This window comes from Mesoplodon densirostris, chromosome 10, assembly GCF_025265405.1.
Source record: "Mesoplodon densirostris isolate mMesDen1 chromosome 10, mMesDen1 primary haplotype, whole genome shotgun sequence".
In the NCBI taxonomy this organism is placed as follows: domain Eukaryota; kingdom Metazoa; phylum Chordata; class Mammalia; order Artiodactyla; family Ziphiidae; genus Mesoplodon; species Mesoplodon densirostris.
The window spans coordinates 56,440,413-56,450,856 of record NC_082670.1 but is presented as its reverse complement, the minus strand read 5'-3'; the positions used below and the strand labels follow the sequence as shown (position 1 = coordinate 56,450,856).

At 42.0% G+C, this 10,444-nt stretch overlaps 1 non-coding gene across 1 annotated transcript; it reads left to right on the top strand.

Moving 5' to 3' along the window:
• The first annotated feature begins 10,165 nt into the window (after positions 1 to 10,165).
• TRNAA-CGC (transfer RNA alanine (anticodon CGC)) lies at positions 10,166 to 10,238 on the top strand. Its single transcript has one exon. It is a non-coding gene; the product is annotated as a tRNA-Ala (tRNA).
• The last annotated feature ends 206 nt before the right edge of the window (positions 10,239 to 10,444 follow it).

The window sequence follows — 10,444 nt, the reverse complement described above, 5'->3', positions numbered from 1 at the left end:
CTCTGGTCCCGATGAGAGCATGACATTTTAGAAAAGCCATGTGTATTTTATCTTTAAATCTAAGAGTGATATTGACTGTTGACAAAACCAGCTGTTATTTGTCTTTCTGCACCCATCCTGAGGGAAAGTTTTCACATACATTTTCCAAACCATTGACAAGAAGTTCCTTCTTCTTCCATTTATAAAGCTACAGTTTTGGACCTTGTTATCTTTTAGAGACTGTCTCAAAGAAAGTGGGGCACAATTCTTGACTGTGAGAAGGTGTAGTTACCATGATCTTGGCAGGAGTTTCTGACTCTCTTTTACAGAATCCAAATTAACTCACTTCTGTGATGACCCATCTAGTAAACTTTGGGTTTCTCCATCTAAACTTTTTTGGACTGAAGTCATCCTCAACTTATTTGTCCATGGATTTGTCTTCTTGTCTGCTTAATGGAATAAGGTGGGTGGTTGCTGCTGAGTTTTGATGATTGGGATGTGCCGTGCATGGTGGGAGCTTCTTGGATGGTAAGGTGGGGAGCTGACAACAGTGAGAATCTCCGCAGGCAGCGACAGGAGCTGCCATGTGCTCTAATGAACATTCCACAAACCTCTTAGGTCTCAGCTTCCAAGCCATTTCCTCAAGGAAGCCTCTTCTGACTCCCCCAAATTAAATGTCTCTGTGTTCCACAGCTCCCTGTACCTCTCTTTTCACACTATTCATCAAATTTCCAAATATCTCTCTTCTTTCCCCATAGGCTGTAGGCTCCACATGGGATGGGAATAGTGTCCATCTTGTTCATGTCTGTGTCTCTAGCACTTACCTTTCAATCATGGTGGACTGGCTTTATGTCCACCAATCTTTCTTTTTTGATTGTAGCATTTGCCTCTTTGAAGGTGTTCATGTTTGCACAGCAGAAGGCCATCTTTATGGTGTGGCTTTAAGAAAATTTTACTTCACCCCTAGGCTTTGCTATCAGTGTTCTTCCAGGTTTCTTTGTGAATAAAGCTCAAGTCAATGAAGATGCACATCTTCTCATGTTTTATGGGCAGGGTTAATCTAAGAGTCCACGGGAGCTTGTTTATTTGACCACGTTGTCCTGTATGTCCGTCTGCTCAGAAGTGAATGGGAGGTGCTTCATTGCTTGGTGGGTGAGTAAATTCTGCACTAGTTATTCTATAGCCCAGGATGGTTGGTAAATACTTGCTGAGTTTAGAAATCAGTGGTAAAGGAAGTGGTCATGTGGGGTAAGAAGCTTACATTTGGGAAAGCACATTTGCCCTCCCACATTCAAATCTTGACAAAAGGGTCTCAGATCTGTAATAACGGTTTTTCTATTTTTAATCATGTTTTCCCATGGAATTAACATTTAGTGGTCTACAGCAGAATAATTTGAGGAACTTCAGTTTCTGTCTCTTTTGGGGCTGAAAGCAGACGAATGAAAATAAACTGGGACTCACGGATAGTCTGTAGATAGAGCTAATTGCTTTAAAAGCCTCAGGATTCCTTCAGCCTCCTTGCCCCTGTTGGGGTTAAATGTCTCCCTCTCTGGGGATGAGAGGATTCCTTTCTGGCCTGGAAGGCATCTGTGCATTTACAGGCCTCTGCTTCCTACCCCAGGTCTTTAGAATCACACAGCTGCCTTCACCTTTTTACAATTTCTACTGGCGAATTTCTGGAGAGAAAAGGTAAGAGTTAGCATGGGTGGCAAGTAATTATAGTTTTCGATTCCCAATCTTTACCTAAAGAACTAAGACCTTTGTGATGATTAAGACTATAAACCTGTGGGTGCTCGTGGAAGCTGTGGGGAGAAGACGGGCTGTACAGATGGGACTGAGCACCCTCCCACCCATCCCCCACCCTGCTGCCTCCCCCATGTAACTCCCGGAAGACAACTGCAGAGGAAGACGATTTCAGGAGCTTAAAGGGCGTTTGTTAATCATTTGCATTTCCCAGAATTTCGGGTAAGCTGAGCGGATTTCATTTCAGACACTAAGTAATGAAATGCAGGGCTAATTTTAGAAGTTATTATTCATCAATCAATTAAGTCAGGAAGTTATTTAATACCCTCCCAAAACAATTTTCTAGGCTTCCTGTTTCAGTCACCTAGCCATGATGAGCAGGCAGGGGAAACCTCACCTTGGAAAGTAGGATCTCCGGTGCGAGCATCCCTCTGCTTTGTGGGGAAACGGGTCCAGGGCTGTGGCAGCCATCCTGGAACAGGGGACAGAGCTGACTCGGCTTTCTATTTTCTTTCTTTTATATACTATTTGACTTTTTCTCTGGAGACTGTCAATTTTTGGTGAATGTGATTTTTACGCCAAACTCTTTATTTTGGTCTCGAGGGACCAGATGACTCTGATGGTATTGCTCTTTGTGGTAGATTGTGTTATTGTTCAAAACTTCAATCATCTCTCCATGTGGAGCCCTTCCTGCTGGACAGAGGATTATACCTCCCTGCCCTGCTGAACTCAACTGTGGCCATGAGGCTTGCTTTAGCCAAAGAACTGTGAGTCAATGTGATGTGAGACTCCAAGCAGAAGATCTCAGGGTTACCCTTCTGGATTTCCTTCTGCCACAAACTGGCCAGGTCACAGGCCGGGTGCCAGGGGGAAGCTGGGCTGGCAGAGCCCCGTGGCAGATCCGAGGCAGCCGGGCAGCAGGCACAAGAAATAAGCCACTGAAACTTGGGGTCACAACGGCACAGCGGCCTCTTCTGAATGACACCACAGTGAAAACATTTGGGGCCTAATCAGTGAAAATAATTTTTGCCCACCCCTCTCCTTTGGTTTCTGCTCATAGGAAGCAACCTTCATTACCGTTTGCAAGGATACTTTTCCAAGTAGCCAAGGATACTTCTCCAAGGCTCGGGAGAAAGCTGTGATGTTGCTAACTGAAAATTGAGGCTTCCCTGTAGTAATATACTCAGAAGAGCTGGACAGAGAGGTTGCTCCATGAAGGCCGAGATCACACACATCTTGCTGTATCTCTGGTGCTTACCAGTGTGCCTTGCCTGTAAGCGCTCAATAATTATTTGTTGAAAGGATGCTGAGTGATTGAATATACAAGAAATCAGGCACCTCCATGTTTATAGGTGGCAGAGAGCACTTTGGATTTAAAAAACTACAGGCACACCTTGGAGATATTACAGGCTTGGTTCCAGACATCACAATAAAACCAATATCGCATGAAGCGAGTTACACGAATTTTTTGGTTTCCCAGTGCATGTAAAAGTTATGTTTACACTGTACTGTAGCCTGTTAAGTGTACAACAGCATTACTTCGAAAAAAATAATGTACCTACCTTGATTAAAAAATACTTACTGCTAAAAAAATGCTAACTCTCATTTGAGGCTTTGTTGAGTCGTAATCTTTTAGTCAATCTTTTAGTGCAATAGTCACATCAAAGATCACTGATCACAGATCATCATAACAAACAGAATAATAATAGTGAAGTTTGAAATATTGCGAGGGTTACCAAAATGTGACACAGAGACATGAAGCGAGCAAACGCTGTCGGAAAAATGGTGCTGAAAGCCTTGCTCGACGCAGGATTGCCACAGACTTTCAGTTTGTTAAAAAAAAAAAAAAAATGCAGTATCTGTGAAGCATAATAAAACAAAGCGCAATAAAATGAGGTCTGCCTGTAGGTTTAGGGTTTGAAATGCAGGTTAAATCAAATAAGGAACCGAGAGGCTGAGGTGGGTCTAAAGGAGCCTGCTGGGGTCAAACCAGGTATCAAAACCCCACGTGTCACTTGGGACTGTGCACAGAGCATAAATAAGTGAGACAAGCTGGCTCATTTTGGCCCAGAAATAGGCTCCCACCCCTTCTTCTTGAAACATGTGGTTCTCTTAGTCTGTCTCTAATTTCCCCAAGTTTTGGTAGAGAAATATTTTTCTAACTTGACTGTAAGGAAAATAAAAGCATGATGAGAATGACAATCAGTCACTCATGGTCAGCCTCAGTCTCTCCGGGACAGAAGCAGGGGAGGCCTGAAGAGCCCGTGTCCGAGCAAAGGAGTCAGTCATTTCCCAGCTCCGGCTGAATGCTGCCATGTTGGAATATGGGTCCAGTTTTCCTACAGCATCTTAAATTTCATGAGAAGCTGGCAATCTGGCTTTTGGTTTTGAATTTCCTAATTTTTAAATGTTGGCACCTAAAAGACAACATTAAGTTCAGTGCAGGTCTGCAACGCACCTTGGCAGGGCAGACTTGACCCTATGCCACATTGCAACTTTGACCATAGTCTGTTTCTACAAGTGTGGCTTCTGGGATGAGAGTTCTGGACTCTAAGGTTATATTTGCATAGGTGTGTGTGTGTTTTAGAAAACACCTGGAGGGAGGGCTGATGCCAGTTCCCACTGCGCCCAGACCTCAGACTGGTGACTCACTATCCAAGCTGTCATGAGGGCAGCAGAAGGCTGCCAAATGGCCTTTGGGAGTCTCTCTTCCACTTAGGCCAACATCCTTTAACGTTGAGTTGAGTATTTCTAAGATTAAATTGGAGACTTGTGTACTAAATTACATATTCAGGGGGTCCTTGCTGAAATACAGTGTTTTTGTTTTTTGTTTGTTTCTTTGTGGAAGTGTATTTGTCTCTTGTTTCTTTTTCTCAGATATCATTAGAAATGTCCAATCTCCTCCAAGGGAAATGAGGGCCTGGATGAAGAGGCAGAGGGTTTGGAGTCCCAGGACAAGGATGTTCTGGAAGAGGACAGAAAGTCCTGTGTCTGAGGAGGTCCTTGTTGTCTTCAGCTATTCTGAGGTTGGAGATTGTGGGCTGCAGCAGTGCAGGGGCTACTGAGTGAAGATGTGTATGATCTTTGGGATGTACCCAACTGATGGAGTTTAAAGAGGACAATTGTCTCACTTGTGTCCACCCAGCATCACCAGAACATTCTATTTTGGAAATTCTGTTTTGGAAATTTCCCTCATTCAAAGATCCTACCTCCAGAAGGTAGGAGGCAGGTCTCACATACCCAGCCCTCACACTTCCATTCTTACAGCTGATGTCGAGGCCAGTGACCTAGGCTCTGGGTTTCTTCTATTTTTCACTCTAGATCTGCTTTCCACCCCTCTCTACATGCTCTGTCCACCAGGAGGCCGCCCTGCGTGGACTATATCACCAAAATTTCCTTGCTTCTGGCTTCTGGTTGGCTTTAGCCAATGGGAGGTAATAGCAGGAGATTGGACAGTGGAAGGAGAGAGCAGTGGGGCAGATTCCCCCAGCTCCATCTGTGACAGGAAGTGTTCTAACTGTTGCTACTGCTCCAGGAATAGAGTAGGGATTGTAGAGAGTCATAGAGATCATTGATGACCTTGCCAACCTGGTGGAGAACACAGATGAGAAACTGCACTGAAACCAGGTGTGTGAATATGGTGGACAGAAAGTCAACATCTTGTGGGATGATTGGTGATTGTTGTTGCTGCTTGTGGCTACTGTGGTCACTACAAGCTGGCCTTCCAACTAGTACTGATGAAAGAACCACCAGCTTTGACACCTGCCAGTGATGGAGAAAAGCTCAGAACCTGAAAGCTGCTCTTGGTAAAGTCCCCCAAAACTCTGAAACAAAACAAAACAAAACAACAACCTACAGAATGGGAGAAAATATTAGCAAACGAAGTGGCTGACAAGGGATTAATCTTCAAAATATACAAACAGCTCATGCAGCTCTAATACAAACAGCTCATGCAGCTCTATGTCAGAAAAACAAATGACCCAATAAAAATATGCGCAGAAGATCTAAATAGAAATTTCTCCAAAGAAGACATACAGATGGCCAAAAGGCACATGAAAAGATGGTAAACATCACTAATTTTAAGAGAAATGCAAATCAAAACCACAATGAAGTATCACCACACACTGGTCAGAATAGCCATCATCAAAAAGTCTACAAACAATAAATGCTGGAGAGGGTGTGGAGAAAAGGGAACCTTCCTACACTGCTGGTGGGAATGTAAGTTGGTGCAGCCACTGTGGAGAACAGCATGGAGGTTCCTTAAAAAACTAAAAATAGAACTACCATATTATCCAGCAATCCCACTCCTCAGCATATATCTGGAGAAAACCATAGTTAGAAAAGATACATGCACCCCAATGTTCACTGCAGCACTACTTACAATAGCCGGGACATGGAAGCAACCTAAATGTCCACTGACAGATGAATGGATAAAGAAGATGTGATACATATATACAATGGAATATTAGCCATAAAAAGAACGAAATAATGCCATTTGCAGCAACATGGATAGACCTAGAAATGATCATACTAAGTGAAGTAAGTCAGACAGAGAAAGACAAAATCATATGGTATCACTCATATGTGGAATCTAATTTTTTTTTTTTTTTTTTTTTTTTTGCGGTATGCGGGCCTCTCACTGTTGTGGCCTCCCCCGTTGCGGAGCACAGGCTCCGGACGCGCAGGCTCCGGACGCGCAGGCTCAGCGGCCATGGCTCACGGGCCCAGCCGCTCCGCGGCATATGGGATCCTCCCAGACCGGGGCACGAACCCGCATCCCCTGCATCGGCAGGCGGACTCTCAACCACTTGCGCCACCAGGGAGGCCCCGGAATCTAATTTTTAAAAATGATACAACTGAACATATTTACAAAAAGGAAACAGACTTACAGATATGAAAACAAACATATGGTTACCAAAGGGGAAACGGAGCGAGGGGGAATAAATCAGGAGCTTGGGATTAACATACACACTACTATATATAAAATAGATAATCAACAAGGACCTACTGTAAAGCACAGGGAACTCCACTTAGTATTCTGTGATAACCTATATGGGAAAAGAATCTGAAAAAGAATGAATATATGTATATGTATAACTGAATCACTTTGCTGAACACCTGAAACTAATGTAACATTGTAAATCAACTATAATCCAATAAAATTTAAACCAAAACAAAACAAAAGCTACTTACTATCTCTACTTTCTCTACTGACCTCCAGGAATGGCTCCTTCCCCTTGGCCCTTCAGATCTAGGTGTGGTAATGGTTTCCACTGTTACTAGCCCTTGGGTGTGTCACCATCTCTCCCCACATCATTGTAAACCATCCTCTTAATAAACACTCTGCAATTATCCTTCTGAGTGTGCCATCTCTTTCCTGCCTGGACCCCCATTGATTCACTCTGCCAATCAAACATGTCTTTGCCAAACTTTGACCCAAAAGCTAGTGACAGAAGAGGGCTGGATTGGTGGGATGGTTACTTTTTATGTGTCAACTTGGCTAGGCCGTGGTACCCAGATATGTGGTCAAAGATCATTCTGGACTGTCTGTGGGGGTGTTTTTGGATGAGATTAAGATTTCAATGAGTGGACTTTGAATAAAGCAGATTTCCCTCTGCAGGTGAGCCTCATCCAATCAGCTGAAGGCCTGAATAGAACTGACCTCCCTCAAGCAAGAGGGAATTTTGCCAGCAGACTGCCTTTGGACTTGAACTGCAACTCTTCCCTGCCAGCTTACCCAGTCAGATTTTGGACTTAACCAAGCCTCCATAACAACATGAACCAATTTCTTAAAATAAATCTCTCTTTTGTATATACAGTTGACCCTGAACAAGGCAGGGGTTGGGGAACTGACCCCCTGTCCCATCAAAAATCCATGTATAACTTCATAGACAGCCCACAGATTCAACCAACCGCAGATCATGTAGTACTGTAGTATGTATTTGCTGAAAAAAAATCTGCATAGAAGTGAACGCATGCAGTTCAAACCTGTGTTGCTCAAGGGTCAACTGTATATACCTCCTATTGGCTCTGTTTCTCTGGAGAACCAGTGAAATAATACAGATGGTGAACTTGCTCTCTTTCTTTGGAGGTTAAGGCTGTGAGGTAGAATTTCTGGCATGGATGGCTCGGTGGTTCAAACTGCATAATTATTGCCCGCTGGCAGTGGTGGCGGTAACTATTTTCTAATCAGGCTAGTTCTGCTGTGTGGACTTGGGAACTCTTTCTGGGAGCTCATCTTAAGCCTGGGTCTCCAGCCCTCTAAAGGATTTGTGACATCCTTCGAATATTCTCCTTTTCCTCATTCAATCAGAGTCCAGCTTCTGTTGCTTATAACCATTAACCACGACAGAAGCATGGATTAAGTACAGTTGGAGAAAGGTCAGATTGTAAAAAAGAAAAAGTTTTGTTTTTGTTTGTTGATTTAAAGAATAATTATCAAATGTAGTTTCCTGGTATTAAAGTAATTAATTTTTCTTGCAATAAAAAATAAATATACTGTCATTCAGTTGTACTGTTATTTCTTCCTTTGGAGTGTAATGTATTTTTCCAGCCTGGGATAGATTATAAACCATTCAAGCATATTGCTACCATTCCCTCATTTAATTTCACTTCTGAATGTCCCTGTGATCTTGATTTAGCATGAAGAAGCAAATGTGATTGTGTTTGCAAGCGTGCATTCCAAGAGGGTGTGTGCATGTTGGTCTATGACCCTTTTCCTCCTTCTCTTTGTATAAACATGAAGCTAAGCTTGCAGTTTCTGTGATGTTTGTGGAAGGATTAATTTCTACAGAACAGAAGATTTCAAAACCTGCCTAAGAATAGTTCTACTTCCTGTATAATGCAACCAATGGCTTTTCTTTCTGATGTAATAACGTTTTAACTTTTTGGTTTTCATGGGAATGCAGGAAAGGAGGAAATTTGTGAGAAAACACTGGTTTTCCTCTTGTCACAGGATTAATAAGCCAATGGCTCTATCCCTAAATTGAGTATCTTTTGTACAATATCTTTCTGAGTGTAACAATTGTTTTTTTTTAATATATATATATATATACACTTAATTTTTTTTCAAGAGCAGTTTTAGGTTCACAGCAAAACTGAGTGGAAAGCACAGAATTCCCATACACCCTCTGCCTTCACCACAGGCAAAACCTCCCCTACCATCAATATCCTCCACAAGAGTGGTACAATTGTTAACAGTGATGAACCAGCACTGACACATCATTACCACCAAAGACTGTAGTTTATATTAAGGTTTGCTCTTTGTGTTGGATGTTCTACAGGTTTTGAGAAATGTATAATGTATCTACTATAGTATAGTATTGTACTGAATAATTTCCCTGTCCTAAAAATCCTCTGTTCTCTGCCTAGCCATCCCTCCTCCCCACCAAACCCCTGGCCATCACTGATCTTTTTACTGTCTCCAGAGTTTTGTCTTTTCCAGAATGTCACAGAGTTGGAATCATACAGTATATTGTCTTTTCAGATTGGCTTCTTTCACTTAGTAATACGTTTTTACATTTCTCTCATGTCTCTTCATGGTGTGACAGCTCATTTCTTTTTAGTGCTGAATAATATTACATGTTACAGATGTACCACAGTTTATTTATCCATTCATCTATTGAAGAACATCAATTTAAAACAATTTTTAAAAGATGGCACAAGATCCGTATTTAATTTTAACAGCTGTGTATATCATGTCAAGGCAAACAGCAGTTAAGAGCAGGATAAGAACACAAGCAAATTTATGAATTAAAATTTTTGTCTCCTTTTCTCATTTGTACTACATGACCACCCTTATGTCTTTGCTGCTCCCCAAGGCACATATTTCTGAATAGATTATGCACCAGTTGTATTAATGAGAACTCTTGGCTGCCCATGCATGGCACCCCAGACTTCTTATGAGGGCCCTACTCCATCTATTCTAGTCAATGTCTAATAGGAAAATAGAAACCTTTCTAAATATTCCCGACATAGAGAGATTTAATACAGAGAATTGGTTGTAAAAGTCTTAGAATGGCTGGAGAAGCAAAAGAAGGAAAATGGTGTTGCCTAGAAATCAGGAAGCTGCTCCCCACCCACCAAAAAAACAGTCTGGAGATTCAGAGAAGACATCAGTACCATATTAAGAGATAGCAGAAATTTTGGAATTATCACACCAGAAATATAATAACTACAATAAATATGCTGAGGACACTAATGGAAAAAGTGGACAACATGCAAGAATGGGTGGATAATGTGAGCAGAGAAACAGAAATGCTAAGAAAGCACCCAAACAAAATGCTTAGAGAACATTAACCAGGTTAAATACTAAATAATCTACCTAAGCATATCATTTTCAAACTGCAGAAAATTAAAGACAAAGAGAAAATCTTGAAAGAAGCCAGAGGAAGAAGCCCACATTGCCTGTAGAGAAACTAGGATAAGAATTACATCAGGGACTTACCTGGTGGTCCAGTGGTTAAGACTCTGCGTTCGCACTGCAGGGGGCCTGGGTTCGATCCCCGGTCAGGGAACTAGATCCTGCATGTTGCAACTAAAAAAAGATCCCACAAGCTGCAATTAGTGATCCCGCATGCTGCAATGAAGATCCCGAGTGCTGCAGTGTAGATCCTGAGTGTCACAACTAAGACCCGGCACAGCCAAATAAATAAATAAATAAATAAATAAAATATTTAAAAAAAAGAATTACATCAGACTTTTATTCAGAAACAATGCAAGT